Source organism: Anomaloglossus baeobatrachus, chromosome 4 (genome assembly GCF_048569485.1).
Source record: "Anomaloglossus baeobatrachus isolate aAnoBae1 chromosome 4, aAnoBae1.hap1, whole genome shotgun sequence".
Classification (NCBI taxonomy): Eukaryota; Metazoa; Chordata; class Amphibia; order Anura; family Aromobatidae; genus Anomaloglossus; species Anomaloglossus baeobatrachus.
Window position 1 is genome coordinate 487,672,265 of NC_134356.1, and position 15,410 is coordinate 487,687,674.

The window sequence follows — 15,410 nt, forward strand, 5'->3', positions numbered from 1 at the left end:
ACAAGACAAAGAAACACTCACCTGGTAAGGTTGTGCCAGTCACAACCCCTTATGATAGCCTGTGAGTGCCCGGTGGTTTAGCTGCAGCCCCGGGAGAGGAATTTTGTATCACACAGGTAGAAGAGAAGACCGGGTTTACGCTAAAAACCACTGATGCTTGTAAATTAAAAGATTTCTTTTTTATTTGACAGTTCCTACGCGTTTCAGAGACATCCGTCTCCTTCCTCAGGAAAGAAATCCTGAGGAAGGAGGATTTCTCTGAAACGCGTAGGAACTGTCAAATAACAAATAAATCTTTTAATTTACAAGCATCAGTGCTTTTTAGCGCGGCATAAACCCGGTCTTCTCTTCTACCTGTGTGCTGATGTTTATGTCAGAGGATGTTTTGAAGTCTTTAGTTATTGAGGGCGTTGGTGACTTTTTTGCACCATTGCTTCAGTATTTGGCATTATTGCTCAAACTTTATATAGTCTTTTACTTCTTGGATGAGTTGCCTTTTTTCCTAATCACTTTGGGGCCAACTCATCAAGACTAGGGTAGCACATGCTCACACTATGCCTGTCTTGCTGGAGTAGAAGGCGCCAAATTCATTAAGAGATGCACACTACTTAATTAGTTAAATATCTTTTTTTCTGGTGTACAAAACTTAGGCAAATTTGATGAATTTGACAAGTGAGGGGGTTATGCCCTCATTCCATACTGGGCCCTATCCAGGTCCACCCACTTCATACTGGCGGAAATAGCGCCAGAAGTCACATAAAAATTATGCAACTTATCAAAGCTTTTATGACACCTTTTTTACGTAAAAACTTGACATGAATCTGCTTTTTTCAGTTTATAATGCAACTCAAATGACCGTGGAATATTAGGAGGAAAGACATTTTGCAAACTGCCTTGTAATAATGTTAAACTGGAGGACCCCAAAGTTAGTTAACATCAGCTCATAATAAACATGGAAAGCAGAGAAAACACATGAGCAAAAATTGCTGATATAGAAAGATATTTATGAGAAAGTTCAAAGTACACAGTGCAAAAAAGGAAAATAATGCATGAAATAATGAGACAAAAGAGGATGAGGATGGTAAAAATTATCTGGTACAGATCCCAATAAGGTAGGTGTTAATGCAATGCTACTCACATTTATAGCCTGTCAGACAAAGTTAGTAGTCCAAAGTCTTAAATAATACCAAGTGGCAGCAAAAAAAGAGTGACTATTAACCATGACATGTCACAGTATATGCAAAGTTGCAAGTATAAAGAGACCAAGGAAGTTCTCAAAGCACACCAGTGTCTAACATATATAAAGTGACATAGATGAGACCACAAAAAACAAAATTAGGGACACATTACTAGGGTCTGCAGGTGGAAAAGCCCAGACGTACGTTTCGCGGTCCTGAGCACATAGCCGGCCGCTTCATCAAGGGGGAAGTAATAGGTAGTCCTTGTAATAATTTTACAGTATCATGCTTGAATTCCTTAAAATGTGCAATTCTTTCTCTGAGTTGAGACTAAGGGCCACGTTGCACCAGAAATGCATTACCTATCTCATATCAGTTTATATTTTTTATCCACCTACCTTATTGTTCTTATGCCTTTTTGCATTGAATAAATGTAACATTTTTCATGGATTTGTGCTGGTACTCTTGGATTTTTTCACAACTGTATGTAAAGGCAGATTACATAATGAAGGGCTGGCTTTTATGCACCTATGGTAATGGGACTAAATAAAAAAACAGAGTCATTAAGGAGTTGTGAACCAATAGGGTATGTACTCACTTAAAGGGGTTATTCTGGATATTTTACTTATTTTTTGTTATTCCACTGTAGGGCTATATTGGGGCAGGTAAGTGGATAGTAACTACCTACCTGCCCTGCTGTCAGCCCCTCTCCCCTGACTGTCATGTAGCCGCGCTGCTGGCCATGTACAGTGCACCGGAGTTCCCCCCACCTCCCTCCCCCATTCCCTGTGCGCTGTTATCTGTGCCCTGTATGTGCCTGGGTCCTGGAAAAACAGGGTTGCCCTCTCCGTCTAGGAGACCGTCAGTGCTGTTTGCCCGACTGTGTCCTCAGCTCATTATGTTGTATGGTGCCAGGGCGATTATGACCCCCTCTCCCCTGTGTGCTGTCTCTCTCCTCACTCTGTGATGAATGCAGCCTCCCACGCTCCTGGCTTCTGAATACAGTCGGGAGCAGAGAGCAGGGATGTCACCTGACACCAGGTCAGTAGCACTGAGCTCTGCATCGCTCGGCTGTAGGGAGCTTGCAATCATCACAGCACGGGTGAGAGAGAGAATGGGGGGGACAGAAAATAGAGTGCACAAGTGAGAGAGAGCAGGGGGCATAGAAGAGAATGCACGCGTGACAGAGCATGGGGGGACAGAGAAGAGAGTGCACAGGCGAGAGACGAGGAGGTGCTGGGCAGAGGAAACAGCACAGGGGGAGAAAAGAGAATGCATGAGGGGGGATTAAATATAATATATTATATAACTCTAGGTGTGTGTGAGTATATGTGTATGTGTGTATATATCTCCTATAGACTCACATTAGGGGTTATATATAATTTTCATTACATAGTATTCATTCATATATCAGGTGCTGGGGCAGAATACTGACCGGGAATGTGTGTACAAAGGGCGGGCAGAGGGTGAGGCTGGACACTGAAGCTGGGCGGTGCCCGCTGTGACTGAAGTTTAGCAGTCAAACATGTCATGTTTAGTTGAGCTGCATGTAAATAAAGAGGCTGCAGAGAAAAAAGTGAAAAATCAAGAGGAACAAAAGTTAGAATACCAAAAAAAAAATAATGTAGGGGTGATTTATATGACAATACAGCACAGATTACCTTAAAAAATTTTTTTACTTTATGTCGGACAACTCCTTTAATAAATCACACAATATTGGCAATTAGAAATTCCATATTATTGTATATTTTTTAATACATTTTAAAAATTTGACTCCCATGTATGTAGAGAAAACTAGCATCGCTAGACATCCGTACAAGTCTTGATGGACAGAATCTTGTTCTCGGTTTTGATCAATGCATTGTACAGCTTTAAGATGTGAATAAACTTAAATACGATTAAATTACCTTCCAGAGCTAAATTTCCTTTAATCTTCCTAATCTTTCTTCCACGTTGAAAAGGGGAAGAATCATGTAATGCCTTTTAGAGACCTGCGCTTTTTGGATCTATTGATTCATCCTCACAACTGCTCCATTTCTGTCTCTGAAAACAGAAGTGCTGGCTGGGGTTTACATTGTACCAGGATGGAGAAGCAAATATTAACAATGACGATCAATAAATCTTTATGTTCACTAAAAACCAAATCTATTTTTGTACAGTTACATAACTTAAGTGGATTCTGCTTTTATCTATGTTTTCAAAGGAGCAATGTAGTTAAACATAAAACGGAGCGATCCCAGATATAAATGTTCTTCTAAGTAGGCAGGTACTCCATGAGATAGAAGCTTCAGCTGCAGTCCTAATTACATTTAGCAACAATGTACTATTATTTGAACTCTGCTGGAAGAAATTTTAGGACAAGAGTGGAGCATTTTTGTAAAGGCACACCTGATCTAATGCTTCCAATACCCTGACTTCCACCATGTTAATCAACTGAGCTCTACAAGCTCAACAACTGTGGGACATAGAAAGTTTTTACTATATTGTAAGTTAAGAAGGAATTCACTTTCTAACATTTATAACTTTTACTTGGAATTAATAAATTGGTTCTAATATGGTTAAAAATATTTATTCACAGTGCAAAATAGGTTAAACCCCTTCATCCCCGGGCAATTTTTATTTTGCGGTCAATATAACTATAAGGCTATGTGTCCACGGTAGAATGTACCTGCGGACTTTTCTGCCTGAAAATCCGCGACTTTCGCGGCAAATCCGCACCCGCGGATTTGCCGCGGATTTACCGCGGATTTGCCGCGGATTTTGATGCGGATTTTTTTTTTTTTCCCCCATTCTATACCCAAAATCCGCACCAAATCTGCAACAAACAATTGACATGCTGCAGATTTTTCCGGATCAAAATCCGCGGCAAATCCGCAGCGGAAAAATCCGCAGCATGGACACAGCATTTCCAAAATGCCATTGAAATGGCTTGGAAGTGCCGCTGCTGCAGATTTTCGGGAAATCCGCGGCAAATCCGCGGCAAATCCGCGGCAAAATCCGCGGTAAATCCGCAGCGTGGGCACATAGCCTTAGGCACACGTGGGTTGTCTAAGTGCAATCCGGGCTCCGTTCTCCGTGGCCCGTGATTGCACTTAGAGATTAACTCACCTGTGCCCACTCCTGCTCTCCATGGTGCTGATCGCTCCCGCGGTGCAGCATCCGGCCGGCGCTGACCCTCGCAGCAGCTGCTTCCGGGTCGGCTGTGTTGTGCATCATGAATATGCGCGACAGTAATGAGCCGGCTCAGAAGCAGCAGGCTGCACGGGCTGCAGAGGACATCGCTGGAGCCGGGTGAGTAAAAATGATTTTTATTTTAAAAGCACGTTTTTTTCTGGCACGTGTCTCACGGACCACACCACTGCGTGGTCTGTGGGACATCAGTGATGCTACGCTGCACGGAGACATGGTCAGTGAAAAATCACTGATGTGTGAGCAGACCCATTCATTATAATGGGTCTGCGTATGTAGGTGATTCTGATACGTAGAAAAAAAAGCACAAATGTACCAGAATCACTGACGTGTGAAACAGGCCTTAAAACAGCAATCACTATATCTGTATACTTAAAGAGTGACAGGTAAAACATGCAGCTGTATCCATGAAAGAATTCCATAGAAAGTGGTATAAGAAGTTACAATTGTCAAGATAAGAACATATACAGACAGGTATAATGAATGTAATAGTGTGTCACATAAGCAACAATGTAGGCCCAGTGACCAGAGAGGTAAGACATTCAATCATCGAAAATTAGAAGAAATAATGTACCTGTGAATGTGTGAAGTCCTAATGCCATATCCACGTCCCTACCGCAATACGTGTTTCGCCCAAAGCGTCCTCAGAAAATGTAACAAAATGCAATAAGGCATCAACAAATATGTAAAAACCACATTGAAAAACACTTAATAGTCATGATGATTATTGTTACGGATGGACATACTGATATGGTAATAGGCGAGAATACACTGATATCAGTGGTCAGGGTCCACTGTGCAATGGTGGTAAACTGCAGCTGATAGCCTAGGGCTATACTGATCTTCAACAACACCCCGAATAACAATATACACCTGTGTTACAGGTCACAGAGGTGTAGACGCAAGTATAGTAAGTACACCAAACCTGCATGTACAGTTTCTGTGATCTAGGCCACACAGAAGCTGTAATATAAATGTACCTGGACTCTGTAGCCTTACAAGCCCCGATACGGGTAATAATATATATGGACTGGAACCTGTTTATTCACAGGATAAGAGATGGCGCAATGCTCTCCTGTGACATCACAGAAGTTAATATAGATAGCATACACAGTATGGATAGGGATCGACCTGTAGAACACTATCCGTATTCTGCTAGTATTCGCTCTGGGTATAGGCAGAAGTGAGTATGTAGGGTATTACTCCTATACCGGGTTGTAACCACTGGTTAACCACTGGTTGCTAAGCGGCACAACCCCAATATCTCTGGAGCCCAGCCTAGCCAGCTTCTGACCCTAATTCGGTCTAGATGTGACAGCGACGCCTCACTCTAACCTGCCTCTGACCCTCAATCAGTCCAGTAGGACTTTGCCGCGTATCCCTATCTAAGATAGCTGTGTGTTGCTGCATGCACAAAGACGAGTGCGCACCTCCATGTGGGCGTCAGGGATATTTATCACCTCTGTATCACCCACAAGATGGAGGAACCACGAGCAGCCTGATGACATCACCGCGGCCAATAGAAACTTGCCATGTCACAGATGATGTCACCGTGGCCAATAGAAATGTGCCACATCACTGACATGCTCAGATAGTGTCAAAAGACCCATAGGAGTCCCACACATGCTCAGTAGGCTCTTTTTTTACACTTAGTGTCAGAATTCCAAAAAGTCCTGGTCACCATCCATGGCTCAGGAGACCGGACCAGGCGACCTCAGGTACGGGAAGGTACTGCACCAAAAGACAATTGAGGAGCCCCCATACCTTGTTTCGTGACAATTATCTATATATATAATTGCCTTATTCTGTCTATCTGTCTGTCTGTCATGCTTCAAAATTGTGTCCTTCCGGTGACATTCTGTCCTTACGGTGACACAAAGCTGATTGGCCGCTGGGCTCGCCATGGCCCCGCCCCCCCACACCGATTGGCCGCTCGCCCAGGCTGCGCCCCCACACGGATTGGCCAGCCGCTCGCCCAGGCTTCGCCCCCCCACAGATTGGCCTCTCGCCCCGGCACCCTGCAGGCATTGGCAACTCGGCCACGTTAGCTCTGCCCCCCCCGCGCATTCCCCGAACTGACACGGTCACGGCTCCCAGGTGAGTACTGTACAACCCCCCCCCCCCCCAACGGGAGCCCACATCAGCGTATGCCGCCAACCCAGCCGACACTTACCCTCGCATTGCTGGCCTTGCCGCCGTATGCTGGTGTGGGCTCCCGTGCGAGTGGGGGACGTGATGCGCTGGTAACCATGGTAGCATAGTTACCAGCACATCAAGGTCCTGCAGCGGCGGAAGATCCACACGCACACACATAACAGCACACACACACACACATACACACACATCAGATCACACTCACTCTCACAAACACCTCACACACACATCGCATCCACACACTCACAGCATCCGGCGATATCGCTTGCTTCTCGGCCTCGATACTGTGCTGTTGTGAGCTTCCAGGACCTGCCGGAGGATCACATGGCCAGAAGCATGTGGTATCTCCGGATGTTGTGAGTATGAGCGCGTATGTGCAATATAGTCAATGTGTGTGTGTGAGTGTATGCGACCGGGTGTGTGTCGGTGTGTGTGAGTGTATGCGATCGGGTGTGTGTCGGTGTGTGTGAGTGTATGCGATCGGGTGTGTGTCGGTGTGTGTGAGTGTATGCGATCGGATCTGTGAGTGTCGGCAGAGGAGCATGGCGTGCTGGAGGAGGCTGGGAGGAGAGAGGCTGATCCTGGGGAAGGCTGGGATAGGGAGGCTGATGCTGGGGACAGAGAGGCTGATGCTGGGATGAGAGAGGCTGATGCTGGGATGAGAGAGGCTGATGCTGGGGACAGAGAAGCTGATGCTGGGGACAGAGAGGCTGATGCTGGGGACAGAGAGGCTGATGCTGGGGACAGAGAGGCTGATGCTGGGGACAGAGAGGCTGATCCTGGGGAAGGCTGGGATGGAGAGGCTGATGCTGGGGACAGAGAGGCTGATGCTGGGGACAGAGAGGCTGATGCTGGGGACAGAGAGGCTGATGCTGGGATGAGAGAGCCTGATCCAGGGGAAGGCTGGGATGGAGAGGCTGATGCTGTGGACAGAGAGGCTGATGCTGGGGACAGAGAGGCTTATGCTGGGGACAGAGAGGCTGATGCTGGGGACAGAGAGGCTGATGCTGGGGACAGAGAGGCTGATGCTAGGGACAGAGAGGCTGATGCTGGGGACAGAGAGGCTGATGCTGGGGACAGAGAGGCTGATGCTGGGGACAGAGTGGCTGATGCTGGGGACAGAGTGGCTGATGCTGCGGGGAGAGAGGCTGATGCTGGGAGGAGAGAGGCTGATGCTGCGGGTAGAGAGGCTGATGCTGGCGCAGCATGGCGGATGGAGCACGTTTCTCAGTGCGCAGCATGGCGGATGGAGCATGTTTGGGAGTGCGCAGCATGGCGGATGGAGCACGTTTGGGAGTGCGCAGCATGGCGGATGGAGCACGTTTGGGAGTGCGCAGCATGGCGGATGGAGCACGTTTGGGAGTGCGCAGCATGGCGGATGGAGCACGTTTGGGAGTGCGCAGCATGGCGGATGGAGCACGTTTGGGAGTGCGCAGCATGGCGGATGGACCACGTTTGGGAGTGCGCAGCATGGCGGATGCAGCACGTTTGGGAGTGCGCAGCATGGGAGATGGAGCACGATGGGGAGTGCGCTGCATGGGGGATGGAGCACGATAGGGAGTGCGGAGTATGGCGGATGGAGCACGTTTGGGAGTGCGCAGCATGGCGGATGGAGCACGTTTGAGAGTGCGCAGCATGGCGGATGGAGCACGTTTGGGAGTGCGCAGCATGGGAGATGGAGCACGATGGGGAGTGCGCAGCATGGCGGATGGAGCACGTTTGGGAGTGCGCAGCATAGGGGATGGAGCACGATGGAGAGTGCGCTGCATGGCGGATGGAGCACGATGGGGAGTGCGGAGTATGGCGGATGGAGCACGTTTGGGAGTGCGCAGCATGGCGGATGGAGCACGTTTGGGAGTGCGCAGCATGGCGGATGGAGCACGTTTGGGAGTGCGCAGCATGGGGGATGGAGCACGATGGGGAGTGCGCAGCATGGCGGATGGAGCACGTTTGGGAGTGCGCAGCATGGGGGATGGAGCACGATGGGGAGTGCGCTGCATGGCGGATGGAGCACGTTTACGAGTGCGCAGGATGGGAGATGGAGCACGATGGGGGGTGCGCAGCATAGGGGATGGAGCACAATGGTGAGTGCGTTGCATGGGGGATGGAGCACGATGGGAAGTGCACACCTCCCCCCAACACACACACGCGCGCGCACTGCACTACACACCACACACACACACACTGGGAACCACAAACAACTGCCCTACACAGACACCCACACACAGACAACGCTGCACACACAAATATACGCACATACCGCACAACACACACATTGCACAAAACATACCTCCCCCCAAAACACACCACACACACACAAACCGCGCAACACACACACAACGCTACAGACACACAGCGCTCCACAAACAACGCAACAAACAAACAACACCGCTCTCACCCCCCGCCACACCCAGACAACACCCAGAACATGTACAGCGCCCTACACAAACACTTGGTAACTACACACAACAACATCTATATATATATATATATATATATATATAAACAAAAATCATACATGAACTACACAATACGTAAATTCTAGAATACCCGATGCGTAGAATCGGGCCACCTTCTAGTACTCTATAAGGGTATAAAAATTCTACAAAACAAATTTGTTTAACAGAGCGTGACATCATGTTTATTCTTGTCATTTTTTTTGTTTATGACATACAGTTTAATTTTAAAATTGCAGGTATGTAAAAAAAAAATGGAAGAATGTGAACGTTTTCTTCATTTTAGCCTTTTCAGATATATAAAATTAAACTAATATTTGACATTTGACATCTTCAATATATTGTTAACATAATTTTGTTTAAAGGGAATCTGTTAATAATTGGTTGCCCACCAGAACTCATTATCAAATTACAGAGAGCGGCTTGTGGCAGTCCATGGGCTGCAAAACGTAAACTGTTGCACAACTGTCTATATGCTTATTGATAGGATACATGTAGTTGACTAGAACAGATTTTGTGTATGGTCAATATAAAATTTACAAATCAAGAGTTTATAAACACAAATTTCTTTCTGGTAATCCTTTTCTCATTGTCTGGGGTATGTTTATCAAACATAGGGACAGCACTGCATATATTCCAAAAATGTTATTAAAGATGGAATTATTTCTAAATAGGCAACATTATGAAAGTATTCAGCGAGAACTACTATGTGCCCTCCTTGTCTTCATATGTGCGTAATGGAAATTCCAAACTATGCGTAGCTAATAGAGATGAGCTGACAATTTGGTAAGGCAGGGTTAGCCGAAGTCTAAATTAAGACCGATTAGGGGCCCGAACTTGATCTGAACCCCAATGGAAGTAGAGGTGAGCAAACCTTATGCTTGAGGCTCAGAGTTCAGACTTGGAAAATGACGTGAAAATCACAAAGGTGAGTATAGCGCTGTGCTTGTGTGTGAGGGATTTACCTGCAGGAAGTGTTTGATGGTCTCAGGTTTGGCTTACATTCAACGTACTCAAATGTATTGTTCATGGAGAATAACAATAACAAGCCTTCCCACCTCCAGAAGTGTTTTGCTATGGGCAAAAAGCACTTTCAGAGTTGGGTGGGCGGTGTTTTTTTTTTTTTTAATTCTCCGTGAAGAATACATCTGAGAACGCTGAATATAAGCCACACTTGAGACCATCAAACACTTCCCACAGCGTGCACAATGCTGGGCATCACTCAGACACACGCACAGCGCTATATTCACCTTAGTCATTTTCAGGTCATTTTCCGAGCCCAAACTCTGAACCTCGAGCCTAAAGTTTGCTCATCTCCAAATGGAGGTCACTGACTGGGCAGTTTGGGTGTCCGCCCACATTCAGCCAGCCCTAACCTGATCACTTTTGGGGGCAGGTGGGTGGGTTTTTTTGTTTTTGTTTTTTTTGGGTGCATACTACATCTGATCATGCTGTTGATACCCTCGGGCTAAGGACTCAGCATATCCGAGCACAGAAATGCTCACTCCAGTGGTGGTTATACATAAAGCACATGAATCTGAACTGTTTTTTGTGCACAGTCTGTGTATGGTATGAGCACCAAACACCGAACCTCGGGTTTGCTCACCTCTAATAGGTAATGGTTAGGAAAAAGAAGTTCAAATACACTGTACCTTAGAGAGACAATTAAAATTTATACTATAAATGCTACATTCTTTATCAAGGTTTATTTCCCCATTTAAAGTGGACATGTAAGAACTTGTGACATGTCAATTTACTTTTCATTTAGTAATTACTTAAAGTCTCCATGAAATAACAATGCTGCAGCATCTTTTCTCATAATGCTGTTTTGTGCTTTTTTTTTGATTATTCATAAATACATTGACAAGTGGATGTCATCTATTCTTTTGTCAAAGTGGGGTGACTTTGCATACCCTGCCAATGCCACTGACAGCAGTAGCAGGACAGTGTCAAATTGGGTAGGAAAACACTGTCAACCGGTAGCACCCAGCTGTGAATTTACCATATTTTCCAGATTGTAAGATGCACTTTTTTCCCCCAAAATTTGTTGCGAAATGGGGGTGTGTCTTACAATGTGTAGATGGCTTTCCGGGGTGGAAGTGTTGGAGCAGGTTCATAAGAGGCAGGGTCAGTGATACTGAGGTTTTCACTGCAGTTTTGCGGCGTCCTGATCTGACTGCGGGCTCTATATAAGCGATGCAATGAACTTCAAGAAAATGGCTGCGGAGGCAGGGCATACGCAGATTGACGCAATGGACTTCAAGAAAATGACCATGTAGGCCTTTTTGCTCATCCACTGCCTCCGTAGCCATTTTCTTGAAGTCCATGGCATCAATTTGCCTCTGCAGCAATTTTCTTGATGTTCATAGTGTCAACCACGAGTGATTCAATAGAGCCCACAGTCAGATCAGGCGCCCGCTGCTGCATTGAAACCCTGACACTTTAGTGACACCTCTGCAGCATGCCAGCAGATCAATGACACCTGCCACCAGGACACCCCAGAGGTTGGAGTATTGTCAACCCTCCATCCCCTGACCCTCCAGAGATGCAACACCCCCTCCTCTGAGCTCACAGCATCGCTGATCCTGCCTCTTGTGACCTTCCTGAGCCGCTCCACCACTGTTGCTCCCCCCTTGTAAGCATTAGGATTGAGACACACTAGGATTATAAGGTGGACCCTGATTTTAACATTTAAAATAGTTTTTTCCTATTTTCCTCCTCTAATTTTGAGATGCGTCTTATAATCCGGGGCATCATATAAAATGAAAAAATACAGTATTTATGCATTTCTACTTGAAAAATAATGAATAGGTAGAATTTTAAGAAAAAAGGCAACAAAATCATCATTTCATGAACAATAAGATATCATGAGAATTGACAGGTCCTCTTTAAACCAGAAAATGATCTAGGCAAGACATGATCTAGGCAAGTTTTAGTTTCAAGCAACCTGTAATAACAGGTATAAATAGAGGACATTGTGGTTATAGTTTGTGCTTGTGTTTTAGGATGACATCACTGGGTTCTAGTTACAGTCTGGGCACATAATACTGTGTATTGGAAAGTGGCATAATAAAGAATATGGTGCATCCTGAATCTTTACTGTAATAAAGTATCTGTTCATCTGTGGTCAGAGATCACCATAAAAGTCCTTGAGTTCCTTCACTTTATTTCACAGAAAGGTCATCAGACAGCTTTGCATCATCTAACTCTATCAATCAAGGACCTCAACCACTGCTTTCTGCTGAAAGCCTTCCTGTTTGGCTCTGCTTTTCATAGACAGCTCAATATCTTGTCTGTGAAGCTGTGATAAATGTGGCATGTTCTCTTAAACTGCTCCTTTAACATTGGGCATAATTTCAATACGCTTTCCTCTATGATGCAGTTTGTGTTTGAGGCACGTATACTTTCTTGAAATAGTCATTTATCTTGTCCGCTTGCTCATATTTTTTTCTATTTTTTTCTTACTATATAAAGTGTTAATGTTTCTAAATTTTCTATGGCAGAGCATCAATTAGGTGTATTTTAGCCTGGAGGTGTTTATAAGGAAGTCTACTGAGCCTTTGTAAAACAGTTTACAATCGGGAGACTAATGTAGGCCATCTTATCCAAGTGCCGCTATTAATGTTCTCTACAAATGGTACACATCAGGAAACATTGTAAGCGACAACTTTCTTTCTTTCTTCCAGCCATCTTCACTTTGATCAAAGCTAAAATGGGTTCAATGTTGTTCTATCCGAACAGTTGTCAATATCGCTAAACCATCCTATTTTCACTCAATTGTCTATCTCAGGAAAAAGGACTGAAATAGAGCTATTATAGCAAATGAATAACTTCTCACTCTGAAAAAGGATGGCTCTTTCAAATCAGGTTGGAGGTCAATGGCAGGGCAGGGCATAAGAGCTCACATTGCAGCTGCCTGCAAATGAGTTACACCTAGACGTACAGCAGGGTATGTAGTGTGAAATACATTGGGCAGCATTGTGCTCATTTAAATTTAAAAACAAAACATAGTGCAACATATGATATATACATACTTAAGGTAATAGTGTCACATATATAGCACCAGAAAAAGACTGTGTGCACAGCTAAGACTTCATTCCCTCACTACATGCCTTACTCCGATCAACTTACAATTGGCATAAAAAATACTTTCATTCTTTAAGCAAATTAGGTCACACATGCCCATTTGGTGATCTCAAGACAATTACTATATCTGCCATCCCTAAACCATCCCCGACACCTCCTCCTGGTTTATTTTTTTATATTTTATTGTATTAATCATTTTTCCTGAATGATTACATTGCCCAAATATAAACAAATCAACTCACATCCAATCAGATGAGCCTTCAAGAAAGGAGCTGGGTTCTAGAGACTAACACAACTGGAAGTTAGTTGTCAGGATTAAAGGCCGCTTTACACGCTGCGATATCGTTACCGATATCGTTAGTGTGCGTACACGCCCCCATCGTTTGGGCGACATGGGCAAATTGTTACCCGTGGCGCACAAAATTGCAAGGACCCGTCACACTACTTACCTGCCTAGCGATGTCGCTGTGACCGGCGAACCGCCTCCTTTCTAAGGGGGCGGTCCGTTCAGCGTCACTGCGACGTCACTAAGCGGCCGCCCAATCAAAGCGGAGGGGCGGAGATGCGCGGGACGTAACTTCCCGCCCACCTTCTTCCTTACACATTGCGGGCAGCCGCAGGTAAGGTGAGGTTCCTCGTTCCTGCGGTGTCACACATAGCGATGTGCGCTGCCTAGAGATGAGCGAACCGGTCGCGGTTCGGCTCGAGGTCGGTTCGCCAAACGGAGGTCCCGTTCGAGTTCAGTTCGGCGAACGTTCGACGAACCGAACTCGAACCAATAGGCTATAATCGGAGGCAATCACAAACACATAAAAATGCATGATAAATGTACACAAACAGTTAATAAACATTGCCATAACACTTACCGGTCCCCGCGATCCCTCCTGCACTCTGTCTCCTGCCGCTATTGCATCCGATGACCGCTGAATCCTCCCGGTGACCAGCACTGCCAGAAGTGATGCAGGACCTATCGTGACGTCAAAATAGCCATGTGACCAGTCACGTGGCTATTATCTCATTGGCTACAGACTGGTCACATGACTATGACGCGTCATGTAGGACCTGCGAGTGCATCTCTCCGGTACACGGTGCACATTTGTGTATCGCCGTGTACCGGCGACATGCTGTAGCACACGGTCGACTCCCCGTTCCGTTAGGGACCGGCTGACACAGCCGGTCATTAACAGAGATCACCGTTGCCATAGCAACGCAGTTAGCGGTGACATCACCGCTAACCGCGGCTCCGGGAGCACCGTTGCTATGGTAACGCGTCTGTCAGCGTTACCGCTGTTACCGCTAGCAGCACTGATCACTCACGGAGTGAAGGCTGCACGCTGCTTCTCGTGCAGCTTTCACGGAGTGAATGCTCCACGGGAAGCAGCGTCTTCCCCCATGCAGCAGTGATGTAGCAGAGCTGCATTTGTTGAACGAGAAAAACAGAAGAGCAGGATCGTGGAGGGCTGACAGGGGGTAATAAAGATGGAGTCTCTAATGTGTCTGTGTATTTATTTTTATTAAAGTATTTTTTCTCTGTGTGGTGTCTTTTTTTTAACCCTTTATTGGAGATTCTTAATGGCCGGGTCAAACATGCCTGACATTAAGAATCTCTGGCTTAATACTGGCTAGTAAAACAAAGCCAGTATTAACTCATGATTACCCAACAAGCCACCCGGCTCCAGGGCTGTTGGAAGAGTTGGATACAGCGCCAGATGATGGCGCTTCTATGAGAGCGCCATTTTCTGGGATGGCTGCGGACTGAAATTCATGAAATAAGTGAAATAATTAAAAAAAACGGGCTTCCCTATATTTTTGGTTCCCAGCCGGGTACAAATAGGCAACTGGGGGTTGGAGGCAGCCCGTGGCTGCCTGCTGTACCTGGCTAGCATACAAAAATATGGCGAAGCCCACGTCATTCTTTTGGTGGGCAAAAAACTTCTGCATACAGTCCTGGATGGAGTATGCTGAGCCTTGTAGTTCTGCAGCTGCTGTCTGCTCTTCTCCATACAGACAGACAGCAGCTGCAGAACTACAAGGCTCAGCATACTCCATCCAGGACTGTATGCAGAAGTTTTTTGCCCCCTGAAAAAATTATGTGGGCTTCGCCATATTTTTGTATGCTAGCCAGGTACAGCAGGCAGGTACGGCTGCCCCCAACCCCCAGTTGCCTATTTGTACCCGGCTGGGAACCAAAAATAAAGGGAAGCCCTTTTTTTATTATTTCATGAATTTCATGAAATAATTAGAAAACAAATGACGTAGGCTTCACCCCATTTTTGTGTCCAGCCAGGTACAACTAGGCAGCTGGGGATTGGAATCCGCAGCACAGGTTGGCCTGAGCTTTCTGGGC

At 45.9% G+C, this 15,410-nt stretch overlaps 1 protein-coding gene across 1 annotated transcript in view; it reads left to right on the forward strand.

Annotated features, from left to right (window-relative positions):
- WDR72 (WD repeat domain 72) overlaps nucleotides 1-15,410 on the forward strand; it is a 426,854-nt gene that overhangs the window by 316,721 nt on the left and 94,723 nt on the right. The gene's annotated exons all lie outside the window — the stretch shown is intronic.